Source organism: Sphaerodactylus townsendi, linkage group LG14 (assembly GCF_021028975.2).
Source record: "Sphaerodactylus townsendi isolate TG3544 linkage group LG14, MPM_Stown_v2.3, whole genome shotgun sequence".
Taxonomy (NCBI): domain Eukaryota; kingdom Metazoa; phylum Chordata; class Lepidosauria; order Squamata; family Sphaerodactylidae; genus Sphaerodactylus; species Sphaerodactylus townsendi.
Window position 1 is genome coordinate 29,134,113 of NC_059438.1, and position 13,584 is coordinate 29,147,696.

Below are 13,584 nucleotides of genomic sequence, written 5' to 3' on the forward strand. Positions count from 1 at the left end.
CCCTCCGGGGGAGGGCGATATAAAAATTAAATAAATAAATGAATGAATGAATGAATGAATGAATGAATGAATGAATGAACCAACCAACCAACCAACCAACCAACCAACCAACCAACCAACCAACCAACCAACCAACCAACCAACCAACCAACCTCTGATTAGGACCAAGCAAAGGTACTAACTGCTACTGACACCAGAAACTGTCTGCCTGAGCCCTAAACAAAGCAAGCATAAGTAGCAGCCATTACAAGCCTGCTACCTAAGCCCTGAGCCTCAGATGGGGCAGGCATGAGTGGTGGCAGCAGCCTGCTATTCTTCTTCTTCTTCTCCCTTTTTGTGGGGGTCAGGGGGGTAATGGATACCTCCCAGTGTGGAGCCTAGGGCAGCTCGCCCTGTTGCCCATTGGCTAAGGCCATCCCTGTTACACTCTGTGCCAGGCCAAGGTATAACCTTCACTACAAACATGTTCACTTGTTTTGATGCTAAAATCTTCACAGGTACATATTGCGTGTGTGTGACCCTTTCCGCATAAACCTCCTAAAACATTTGCAAAATGTTTGAAGTCCTGCTCTTTTGTTCGCACTCACCCTCTTGAAACAGTTCCTGGCTACCATATTTGTGATTTTTCCTCTTTTTAAAAAAGTTCTGTGTCGAATCAATGCTTCAATGCTTTACAGACTGGTGCTGCATTCTCTACTTCTTGTATACTTGATACTCACCCCACCCCCCCGCCCCAGAAAAAGGAACAAACAGCTAAGTTCTGTAAATAAGTAGGGAAGGGGGAACTGAGTGAGCTCAAAAGATGGTGCTGAGGAGAAAATTCAGGGAAGCCGAGAAGCATGGGAAACGTTGTGTCAACAGATCGCACGGCAACAGAAGATGTTTTCCAAAACGTTTCAACCACAGAATCGCTTTAAAAGGAAATTAATTGAAAACATTTTGAGGCTGGAAATAAAACCTTTTAGGGTAAAAAACAATGTGGAACTCCATGGAAGAAACATTTTTTTTCCTGTCTCAAAATGTTTCAAGTGAATTGTGTGGAAAAACCTTGCGTGTATGATGTGTGTGTGTGTGTGACAGGTTTGAAAAAGGTTGCACATTCCTGGATTACACCAGTTCATACCAGCAGCGAGCACAAGATACTGTTTTCACCTCAGGAACTTGTTTTTGCCTCCAAAACAAAATCTTTTCATGCTTGTTGCTATTAAAAGCCTGCTCACTTTTCCTGAATGTTAATTTGGATAATAAGGTAGGGCAGAGAACTTGGTGATGTCTGAGGCATAAAAGTTAAATTGCACCTTAACATGATGCATTAAAAAATTGCGAAGCCTTTAGCAGGCTTCAGAGCTGCGAGAAATAATGTACTTTTCATAACTATTAATAATTACCCTCTCACACTTATCTTATGTATCTCCTTTCATCTGAGGAAGTAAAGTCGTTTTTATGAGCAGTATGAATTAATGGAGGAATTTTTCACCCCAGGCTCAAGTAGGGAGAAGGTGGGGAAAGAACAACCAGGAATCGCTGTTTTCATCTTGTTGTTTCCTGCGCTTCATTGAATGTACAGAATTAGCGGTTTTGTTTGGATATGTGATACGGTCAAATCAAAACAGCCCAGCGGAACAGGATGAATCTAGACTCAGTTGCATCTAAACCAAATGCAGCCCTTCAGCTGCTACTTCTGTTCCAAATTTTATTGCTGGCAGCCCGGTCAGAAGATGTGGACTGCAGCATCTTCTCCGAAGGAACAACAACGAACAAGCATGGTGTAGTGATTAAGAGCACGTGCACTCTAATCTGGAGAACCGGGTTTGATTCCCCACTCTGCCACTTGGACTGTGGAAGCTTATCTGGTGAACCAGGTTAGCTTGTGCACTCCAACACATGCCAGCCAGAGGTGGGATTCAGGAGGTAGAACCTGTTGTTAAAATTTAAAATATCACTTTTTAAATACTTAAAATATTTTTATTAAGTATTAATATTTGTAATACTTAAAATAAAAAGTGATATTAAAAATTAACAGTCATTATTTGAATCCCATCACAATCGGAACCTGTTGTTAAAATGTTTGACTCCCACCACTGATGCCAGCTGGGTGACCTTGGGCTAGTCACAGTTCTTCTGAGCTCTCTCAGCCCCACCCACCTCACAGGGTGTTTGTTGTGGGGAGGGGGGGAGGAAAAGGGGATTGTAAGTCCCTTTGAGTCTCCTTACTGGAGAGAAAGGGGGGATATAAATCCAAACTCTTCCTTCTCCTCCTCCTATCCATAGCCAATAGCGGCAGTGGTGCAGGGAGAAGCAGCCCTGTGGGGTCAGACATGAACCCAAAGCCAGGCACCAGTGCAGTGACCCCACAAGCCCTCCATCTCTGAGCAAGCTGTGGAAAGCCAGGTGCCAGTCTGCTCACTTTCTCATCCTCAGAGCCTCAGCAACAGAGGAGGAGGAAAACACACAGCACCCTACCAGACAGAAGATGAAGTGCACACCTGGCATCCCAGCATAGGCCCTGCAGGGACTCTGAGGAGGAGTATTTGCAGGAGCAGGTCTGAGGCAGCCGGCAGGTGCACAAGGTTACAGGCCCTCTGAGTAGCCTTGCCTTTATAAGCAGCTGGAAAGGGCATAGCTGCATGGAAGCAACATATTGAATTACTACTGACTTTATGGTGCTTTTTGCTTTGAGCAAATTTTTCTGTCTTGACCTTGGCCTGAATTTCATTTCTTGTGTTTCTGGTTTACCCTTGGACTTATCACTCTGAGCTCTGTGTGTGTGTGTGTGTAGATACTGGGGAAACATGATGTGTGTGTGTGTGTGTGTGTGTGTGTGTGTGTGTGTGTGTGTAGATATGTATCCGATAATGAAAGGACCTAGAGTACGATTTCCCCTCTGCATGGTACCCCCATGTGCAACCGCTGTAGCCTCAGCAGCGTCATTTTCTGAGATGCGTGCCAAGCGTGTTCAGGAAACCACAACCGCTTTAGCTCTGCGTGGAGGTCATTTTTACAAGCTAGGAATGATGCAGCGCCTTGGGGTGTAGCGACAGCGGCACACATCAAGGCGGCTTCGTTGTCGCTGCCTACTGTGGTGAAAAGGAGTGCGGGGGACCCTGTCATAAATACTTGATTGGAGGAGAAGAAAAGACCCGCGAAGTTCAAATGGCTTGACAAAGGTAAGTGGGTATCCACAATGAAAGCCTCCTAGATAGCCCAGGCTAGCTTGATCTTGTCAGATCTCAGAAGCTAAACAGGGCTGACCCTGACAAGTATTTGGATGGGAGACCTACAAGAAATACCAGGGTTATGTTATGGAATACCAGGGTTATGATATGGAATACCAGGGTTATGTTATGGAATACCAGGGTTATGATATGAAATACCAGGCTTATGTTATGGAATACCAGGGTTATGATGTGGAGGTAGGCGATGGCAAACCACAGTCCTTTCCACACAAATCACTCCCTCACTTTACCACGATGTTTGTTTCTTTTGCTTCTTCCTGTTTCCAGATACCTCATGTGGTGCTTTACCATGAAATTGGGTTGCATTAGTTCTGAAAGAATGCCTTATTTCCTTCATAAGCAAAACATATCCTAATGTCATTTTAATTTTGAAAAACCAGACTTCCGCATATTAAAAAGTGGGTCCAAGTGCATTTCCTTTTCTGATACTGCATCTATCATCACACAATTTTTATTGTTGCAGCATTAGTCATTTTATTCTGGACATAGATCTAGTATATTTTTATTGCAAGATAAAAGCTATGATACAGGAAATTGCTACTTCAATAAGCAAATTTACTGGTAACCATGATATATTAGAAATTAATCCTTCTGTTTTATGGGCTATTCCCAAATCAGAGAGAATAAAAATTGGAAAAAGACCCAAATGAAATGCAACTAATTTAAAAAATTTGGAAAGCAATTTTTATTGAACTGAATCACATTTCAAAGACTCCTCGTAATGTCATCCTATTTAGCCATTTATTTTTTTCAAACTGTTTTTGTAATTAATTAAGTAGTAATTTCAAACTGTTATGAAAACAATAACTATTGTTTGAGAAGTGGAATGCTTTCAAATCAATTCCTATGTGTGTCTACTTAAAAAGAAAACTCACAAAGTTCAATGGGGCTTACCCCCAAGCTGGAGGGCAAGAAGTACTGTTCCATATACAGTGTGAAAACAGCAGCATTCTCATTGCTTTTCCCTGGACTGTATCTAATGGCTGTTTATCCACTTATGGGCCATACCCCATAACAGCAGGCAAACATGTATATGCATTCACGGGGTGATCCAGGAACACATAAAGAATCATAAAGCTAGAAGGGGCTATACAGGCCATCTAGTCCAGTGACGAAGGGAGGGGGAACTGTGGCCAGGGCATAAGCAGTCTGCTTGCCCCCTCCTGCCTCTGCTCTGCCCCCCAAACGCCCCCGACACACCCCACCATGCCCCCGAAATGTGCTCGACCCCACCCCCGACATGTGGCAGCAATGGCAGCACCCAGGACAAGCTCCCCTGGATGTCCGCATTGCCGCTATGCGTCTGATTTAGTCCAACCCCCTGCTCAATGCGGGATCAGCATCCCTGACAAGTGTTTGTCCAGCTACAGCTTGAAGACTGCCAGTGAGGGGGAGCTCACCACCTCCTGAGGCAGCTGATAACACAGCTGAACTACTCTTACAGGAAACCCCCCCCCCCTAATATCTAGCTGGTAACTTTTCATCCAGAATTAATGGGATCCCTGTCCTGTGCTGCCAAGCGGAACAGCCCCCTGCCCTCCTCTAAGTGATGGCCTTTCAAATACTTAAATAAAGCAATCATTCTCTCCCCTCAATCTCCTCTTTTCCAGAATAAACATTCCCAAGTAGGCTTGGAGATTCGGGTGCAACAAATACTGGATTTGGCCGGAATCTGGGCAAATTTGGGCATATTCAGGCCAAAATTGGCTGAATTTGTCCTGCCTGAATATGAATGAATCCAAATGTAAGATTTTTGAAAAAACACCAAAAAATACCACACACAAAAAATCTGACGGATCTGAATTTTTTGGATATATCCGAATATTTGGGTATATCCAAATATGCTATTTGTCTTATTCAGGCATACAGATAATTTTATGCCTGAATAAATCCGAATCTGAATTTTACTGAATTTTAGGGTACTGTCCAAACCTATTCCCAAGTTCCTCAGATTTTCTTCAGAGGGTTTGGTCTCCATGTCTCTGATAACCTCGTCATTGTCCCCTACACCCGCCCCATTTTGTTCACATCTTTGTTGAAGTGGGGCCTCCAGAACTGCACATAGTACCCCAGGTGTGGTCTGACCAATGCAGCATACAGCAGGACTATAACATCTTGCAATCTGCTTCTGCTGATGCACCCCAAAACCTCATTAGCCTTTTTTGCCACTGCATCACAGTAACTGCTCATAATCAGCTTACAGTCCACCTGCATGCCAAGATCTTGTTCACACACAATGTTGCTCAGAAATGTATCCCCCATCCAGTATGTGTGCTTTTCACTTATCCTTTTTGAATTGCATTGTGTTATTGTCTGCCCACTTTTCCGGTGTGTTCAGAGCTCATTCTACCCCTGGGGGGTATACGTCCAAACTTCTTTTTCCTTGATCAAAATGGACGTGATTAAAAATGACAACACATTCATAAAAAGACTAAAAGAAATGGATTGTTGGATTTCAGAAAGGCTTAGTGGATATACAGTTTTCATGGTCAAGGCTTATATTCTCCCTTGCTCATGATGATGATGATGATGATGATGATGATGATGATGATGATGATGATGATGATGATGATGAGGGAGGTTGGTTGGTTGGTTGGTTGGTTGGTTGGTTGGTTGGTTGGTTGGTTGGTTGGTTGGAATTGGAAACTTATGTTTATTGGAATTGGATACTTATGTGAGTGGTACACCTAAAGAACCATGTTGGTGCATTTGTGTGCACAGACTTTGAAAACAATGTGTCTAGGAACTGGCCTGCTGTCATGCTGATCATCGTAAACAAGTAGAAAATGTTTCATGTGAGCTTGTCCCACAATGCACTTTGCATCAGGGACATTTGCCAAGAAGATAACCAGAAAATATAATAAATTATGGTCTTTTCTTCTCTCTCTCTCGATCTTTGAGCCTAAATGGATCATTCCAACATTTCATTAAATTCTGGCTGTGATGGACTATTTGGTTAGGATCACATGAAAATTTTATATTGACCAGAACATAGCATCATAAAATGTGACTTCAGCTACACAAGGGGACTGTTAGGAATCTACCAAAGCAGCCATCCCTTCCATGGAATCAGCAACTGGGAATGAAGATGCTGTTTGCCCATTGAGCATATGACATCTTGTAGGACAACACATTAGACAACACATTAGACGGAGATAGGATCAGGTGTGGCCAGTTCCAGATTTAGGAAAGGATGAAGATTTCCTGACTCCCTGGCATTTCTGGAGCTTCATTGCACTCCTCCTTAAATGTGATTTAACTTGGTGAACTTGTTTCTCAGCTTCTTCAGTTCATTTGCATGTTTTTGTCCTTCCTGCAGTAGTGATACACACATGCATTTAAAAAAACACTGCCAAAATACACAAAGAAAACCTCATCCAATTTTGAAGTGGCTGTGTACATCAAGATTTTTTTTAATTATATGCCATTTTACTGATATGCTGTCCAAATAGGGATCCCCCAGATCATCTCTAGACTACAGAGATGGGGATTTTTTTTCCCCTGGGGAAAAAATGGATGTGTCGGAAGGTGGACTCTGGCATAGTATCCCACTGCAGTCCCTGTCCCCCCCCCCCCAGACTCCATCCTCATATCTCCAAGAATTCCCAGCCTAAATATGACAACCTTAACCCCCATCCCCTGCAGTGGCCAGGGGAGACCGAGCAACTCTATCAAGAGATCAGTTGTAATTCTGGGAAATTCTCGTCTGCATCTGGAGATTGGCAGCCCTAGCTGCAAGCCAAGCATCCTTCTATGATGGAGGCAGCTGTCTCTGAGTAGCTGCTCCTCAGACACCAATGTGACACCTCTCAGGCTTTCCTGTAGAATCTTCTGCTCCAACAAGGCAGAAGACAGCCAGCAATGGACATCTAGTTTGTGGAAGAAGCATGTGAATACAAGGAAAATCCACTGACAGATGCCATGGGGCCTTAGGTGCCAGGCTGGGGATCACTGCTCTAGGGTACATGTGACAATATGCATTGCAGTGGTCTGCTGGCCCATGCACGTGTGAGGTTGCCATTTTAGTGAGTACCGGTACATCTTTCCAAGGATATAAGCTGCATTGATTCAAATGGCACCCTCACGCTGCAAGGCAAGCCAATTTCTCTGCCCCACCCCCATCCCAGACAGCTGAGTGGTCAGATCCATTAAAACTCTGCAGTATTTATGTCTTGCCAAATTTCTGTTAGTTTTATCCCCCTTCTGCACATGCTGAGTAATGCAGATTCAATCCACTTTCAATGCACTTTGCAGCTGGATTTTACTGTGCACCATAACGAAATCCACTTGCAAACAATTCTGAAAGTAGATTGAAAAGTGCATTATTCTGCATTCAGTTTTCCTGAATCAAACTTTAAAATATGGTTTCCTCTTAAAATACTGGAAGAAAGCACACAGAGGGAGCAGGTGAGCTCTTTTAAGAGCAGGTGATTCCAGCAGATTCCTGAAGACACAATTGTGCCCAGAGAAATATTTGGGATTGACTATTACCGAGGAATTCATTCCAGTTCCCTTCCAGCTCTTTAAAGATTTGCTTCCTCATTTGTCCCTGCGTCACAATAATAGGGATTTAAGTTTTCGAATGGGCTGGGAGCCAGAGATGTAAATGGAGAGCACAAAATATATTGCTTCCTGAAAGATGACTTCAGAGGCTCGAAGGGCTGGGATATGGGACCTCTCAAACTCTTGGCTAATTGAACACCTAGCGAAGAAGATGGATTCCCCCCTGGGGGCAATTAGCAAAGTAAGCAGAAGTGAAGCTGAAGGAAATTCATCAAGGAGACCTTCCTGTGAATGGAAAGGCATAAAACAGAGGGGCTGATGGAGTCAAACTGAGCATTCTTGGTTGTCATGGGGAAAGGAAGGCGATATATAAAGTCGGTGCTAACTTAGCTAGAGGAAGGGTGCAAGCATCCAGTCTCTGAACCCTGTGCAAAATGTTCAACATGATTTCCCCCACCCCCACCCCTGCATATGCACACAGAGAGAATTCCAGCTCCTGCATATAATCTCATGAGTCCTCAAAGAAAGGTGTCTGTTTTATTCTTGAAATGACATATATTGATCTGATCATGATAAAAGGCTTGTAAGCTGTATGGGGCTAGCCCCGACCCCACCTAGTACTCATCCTCTCCCCCTCCCCCTTAGCACTTGTACCCTAACTCGTGCCCCACCCTTGATATTTGGGTCTCATGGGACTTTTAAATATAAAGAATGAGCCAGAGACAGTATAGATATTAAAAGAAAAAATTACTCTGCCTGGCTCAAAAGAACAGCAATAAAACCATAACCTTTGATATAAATGATTAAAAGTGCTATATCCAATAGCCCAAATATCAACAATGGAAAATAATGCAATACATGGACAACATTAACAGCCAGGAACGGGATCCCAAAATATACATAAAAGATAATGAGTCTCTGTATCAATAATATCCCTTCAGTGAAATCCTCGTAATTCCGTTGTAAGCAACAAGTAGGCCTCCAGTAATTAAATCAACTGAGACGAAATGAATGCTTGCCCTTCATCAAAACATTCGAATGTCCAAAAAGTATGCTGCTTGTTGCTCTGTCCAGTTGCCAGTTGCCAGATCTCACCTGGATACCATATCAAGAGATAAACTGGCCACGTATAAGAATGAACAAATATCAAAAGTGGGAAGTACTCCCAATTGCCAGAGGTTCGGCTGGATGCCGCATCAGGAGACAAGTTGGTCCCATGTAAACACCAAATAATAGTGCTAGCCTGGGTAAGTTAAATACTTTCGACCTTAGTCTTCTTCAGCCACAACAGTTATATACAGAAGGTAACAAGGTATCTCCCCCAAAAGTATAACGTCAGAAGATTCTCAAGCCAAAGGCATCGAAGCATAATGGATGGAGCATCCCCAGCCATTAGCAGAGAAAGAAATAGCCTATGGTGTTTGCAGCTGTAATTCTGAAAGCCTTCTGTAGGTATTGTCAGGACTCAGTGTGATTTGCCAGGTTGATACTTTTGCTTCTCTCACCCCCAAAGCATCCAATTAGTGCTACAGTTACTGATCTGACCTGACCTAATCTTATGTTCACTTAGGGCCAAAATGTCTTCATGATAAGGTGGAAAACTGGAGGGAAATTCTTTGCTTTTATTGGGGACCATCAATATTGAATTGTTTCATGGACCCTTTTTATACCTCTGAGAATGGAAGGCTTGCGGTACGATACTCAAAAGAGTTAAACCATACAATGGCCATGGATTCAAGCTGTCAGCAAACGGCTTACTTCCTCATAGGACTGCACTGTCAGTGACCATCGAGTGACCTCATTCTGGGCTGCATTTTGGAGACAATGCCAAGAAACCATTCTCACTTCCCAGCAGGTTGAATTAAAAAGAGTAATAGTTGGCCCAGCAAAGGGAGGGGGTGATTAAGGCTCAAGGTTATGTTGTTAAGATGTGGTATCGGAATACACAATAAAACACTGGACCAGTTAGGTTAAACAGGCTACAAACAGAGCTTATCTTTTCCCTTAGAGCGTTGACACCTGTAAAGCCACATATGGGCATCTGAAGTTGGAGTTGGCAGGCCAGCCAGCTGTGTTTATAGATCAGAGATCTTTATAGCTTGGTCTGTTCTTCCTCAGCTCAGACCTTCTTCAGCAGAAAGAAATCCTGAGGCAATTAATCTCCTCAAATCAGAGCAAAGTCCATGAGACTTGGACGGTGGGAGGAAGGCAGCTCATGTTGCCGCAATTGCTATCTATGCAAGGTGTGGTTTATATGGTGTAGATCAGGTAGGATTGCTAGGCATTGATTGGCCACAGATGGGAGGTGGGTTCTAACCATAGGAAACCATGGAAATTATCAAGGTTTGGGGTGAGCACAAGAGTATCACCTTGGTGCAATGCAGGTACTTCCAGATCATGCACAACAATGGGGAGGCCATGGTGGTTTAGTGGTTAAGAGCAGGTTTGATTCCCCACCTGAGGAGTGGCAGAGGCTTATCTGGTGAACCTGATGTGTTTACGCACTCCTACATTCCTGCTGGGTGACCTTGGGCTAATCACAGTTCTTCAGAACTTTCTCAGCTCCACCTATCTCACAAGGTGTCTGTTGTGGGGAGAGGAAGGGAAAGGACCTTGTAAGCCACTTTGAGTGTCCTTGCAGGAGAGAAAGGTGGGGTATCAATCCAAACTCTTCTTCTCCTCCTCCATGTTTGGCTGGCCTGTTTTTATGCATTGACCAGATGAGCATTGGAGGGCAGCCGCTAAATTGTTTGGAGTTTGCCTGCCAGTAGTGGGCATCTGGCAAACCTAAAAATAAATCCTGTTTGCCTCAGGCACAAAAGATATTTCAGTTTCTGTAGTTTACTGCCATGCAGAAACTAGGTTTGTCATCCTTCTGGAGGTGGAGGGCAAAAAAGATTTAGGCCCCATACTGCCTCTTGGCTCCAGTGGGAGAAAGGGTCAGGCAGCAATGTCATGTGATCATGAATGACATCACTTCCTGCTTGTATTGGAAATGATGCCATGCTGCTCTAGAAATTGCACCTTGTTAGCACACACACAAATAGAAAGTTGAGCTTTCTGAAACCTAATGCTCAGTTTCAGTGCTGACCCCTCCTCAAAACTGGCTGTCATATTATATCACAATGTATGAAATGAAAATACAAGTAGTTGTTTACAAGGTGGGTGTGATGGTGAAATAACGATGACCAAATCGAATGAAGGGCTTTGCCAGCTGTATATCATATAATGTCAAACTGTAGAGGATATAAAACTGGATCCTTTGTTTATGCACCATTGTAAATTATAGTCTCAACACAGACATTTGGAAAAAAAACCTATTACTGGAAATAAGCCAGTTCAAATATCCATGTCATGGGATTTCTTGTTATCTGTGCACAGCAAATACCCATGCTAAAAATAAAGGGCTGGATCCTACCAATTTTCCCACTGGGGCAACTGGGAAAATAATCTCCTGGTGAGCTACAGTAAAGCTAGTCCAGAGACTGTAGGACCTTCACAGCCAAGAAGAGAGGAACTGATTAATATTTGCCTTGCCTTTCTCTTTCATCAGTTGAAAAACTAATAAGATCCAAAACTAATAACCCCCAAACTAGAAATTTGGAAGCAGTCATTGAATCTGAATCTCAACACCTTCAGACTATGGTTGTTAAGAGAAATTCTGTTCATTCCTTTTAACCCAGTTTCTCCCTGAAATTCAACAATCTGTGTTATTTTATTCCAATCAATATAGGGAATAATTCCGGGTGTTTTAATAGTAGTAATAGTAGTAATAGAATGTTGATTTTCGAGGGGGAGGCGGGGAGATTGATGATTGCATTTACTTCCTGTCAGGGACACAAAAACAGATCCTAAATAAGGACCATGACCATCAACTTTAGATTTTAAAAGGTGCAAAATCATTTAAGGACAGTTTAAAGAAGAATCCTCAAGATCCCGGAAGAAACTATGGGCCTTTCCCCACTTTTCCCTCGGTCGCCGTCGCTGTGCACAATTCCCAGCACGCAACATCCCTGGCTCCCAAGCATGCTGGGTCATCATCAAAGGCTTTGCAAGAGCACCAGGATGCCTCTGCTGCTGAGGGGGGGGGCTGTGGACAGCGTAGCGTCGGGGCGGTTGTGCTGTCACCGCCCCTCTCGTGGGGAGTGCTGGGGGACCCTGCGCTACTCTCCTCAAGTAGCGCGGGGCTTAAGGTAAGTGGGGAAAGGCCCTATGTTCTTGATTAGGGTTACCAACCTCAAGTTCGTCCTGGAGTTTTTCTGGAATTAGAACTGATCTTCAGACTGCAGTTCCCCTGGAGGAAATGGTAGCTTTGGAGGGCGCACTGTATGATGCCCATTTATTTATTTTTAATAAATGATGTACCACGGAGTGTAGGAGAAATAGATGTCCTAGAGTGACGCCACACCCCTCCGGAGCTCTGTCCCCTCCCCAAACTCCATCTTCTTCAGGCATCATCCCCAACTCTGCAGGAATTCCCCAAGGTAGACTTGGCAAGCCTGTCCTTGACTAGAAAGGGGGCTGCAGTTTGTGCAAGTGAAGCTGGTACGCAGGCTGAAACCTTCAAGAGGTGATTACCGGGCCACGCATCAGTTTCAATTTCCAACCTACATGCCAAGAACAGCAGGCTAATTTGCTTCCAGAATCAACTCTGTAAGTGAAAGAGGCAAAATTAATTCAAGCAGCAGTCAATGAAGAGGCCTCCTGCCAACAGAAAGACACTGCATTCTTTCCTTCATGGTTCATTCAAGAGCAGGGAAGAGAGGAATGGTAAAAGGATCACTTCCCATCATTGATTCTCCGCTGGTTAAATTTTCTGTTAACAGAAACACTTTTGCCCTGAAAATCTGGCCACACATTTTATTAAATCAGAAGCTTAGCATTAAGAACGTCACAATGAATAGTAGTTTTACTATCTCTGATCATTCTTGGAAAATTATTTGGAATCGCTGTTTATTTTAGCTATACGACTCTTGAATCCCTGGCCTAACAGAGTGACTTGCTTTCTAGATTGCTTTGAAAAACATAAATGATTATTGGTGCAGAATCACCTCAGATTAGAAGGGAGTATCTGCAAATATTTTAACCGTTCCCTGTGCTCAAACGTTACTGCTTGCATTTTGAACGCAAATATCTGAATTCAAAATTTCAAAGCACTTTTTGAATGTGAAATTGTGTCTCAGAACGTGCCACGTGAGTGCTCGGAGACTTTTTTTTGGCAACTCTTGGTCATTCTGGCAGCTGTCGGAGATGAAATTTCATATGCTGACAACTCTCGACATTTCTGCGCAAACTATAAAGGTAGACTATAAAGGATATCAATAAATCAATAAACGACAACATCCACATGTTGAAATTAATATACGTAGAGGAGAAGTCAGAAGGTGTGGCCAGATCCTGGTCTCACAGGAATGCAGAAATGTGAGCACTCTGTGTTTGCACATACTCAGTGGTCATATCTAGGCTATATCCCTATGATCAGGAACAATACAAATGTGGAATTCTCAATCCCAGAGACGGAACTTATATATCAGTGGTTCTCAACCTTCCTAATGCCGCGACCCTTTAATACAATTCCTCATGTTGTGGTGACCCCCAACCCTAACATTTATCCATTTTACAGATGGAGAACACTGATGCAGAGAGTCTTAAGCAACCCTGTGAAAGGGTCGTTCAACCCTCAAAGGGGTCACGACCCCCAGGTTGAGAACCACTGCTATATATGTATATTTTGCACCAGACACCATGATAGCATTGTGGTGAGTGAGAGTTAGCAGGGGGTGGAAGCGGTGAGCTCATTCTGGCCCCTTTCTCCACTGGTTTCAGAGCACAGATGTTTCACCAA

General features: G+C 43.5%; 1 long non-coding RNA gene across 1 annotated transcript; it reads left to right on the forward strand.

Annotated features, from left to right (window-relative positions):
- The first annotated feature begins 826 nt into the window (after positions 1 to 826).
- LOC125443279 lies at positions 827 to 11,946 on the forward strand. The gene is made up of 3 exons (XR_007246105.1): positions 827 to 966; positions 11,516 to 11,518; positions 11,933 to 11,946. It is a non-coding gene; the product is annotated as an uncharacterized LOC125443279 (long non-coding RNA).
- The last annotated feature ends 1,638 nt before the right edge of the window (positions 11,947 to 13,584 follow it).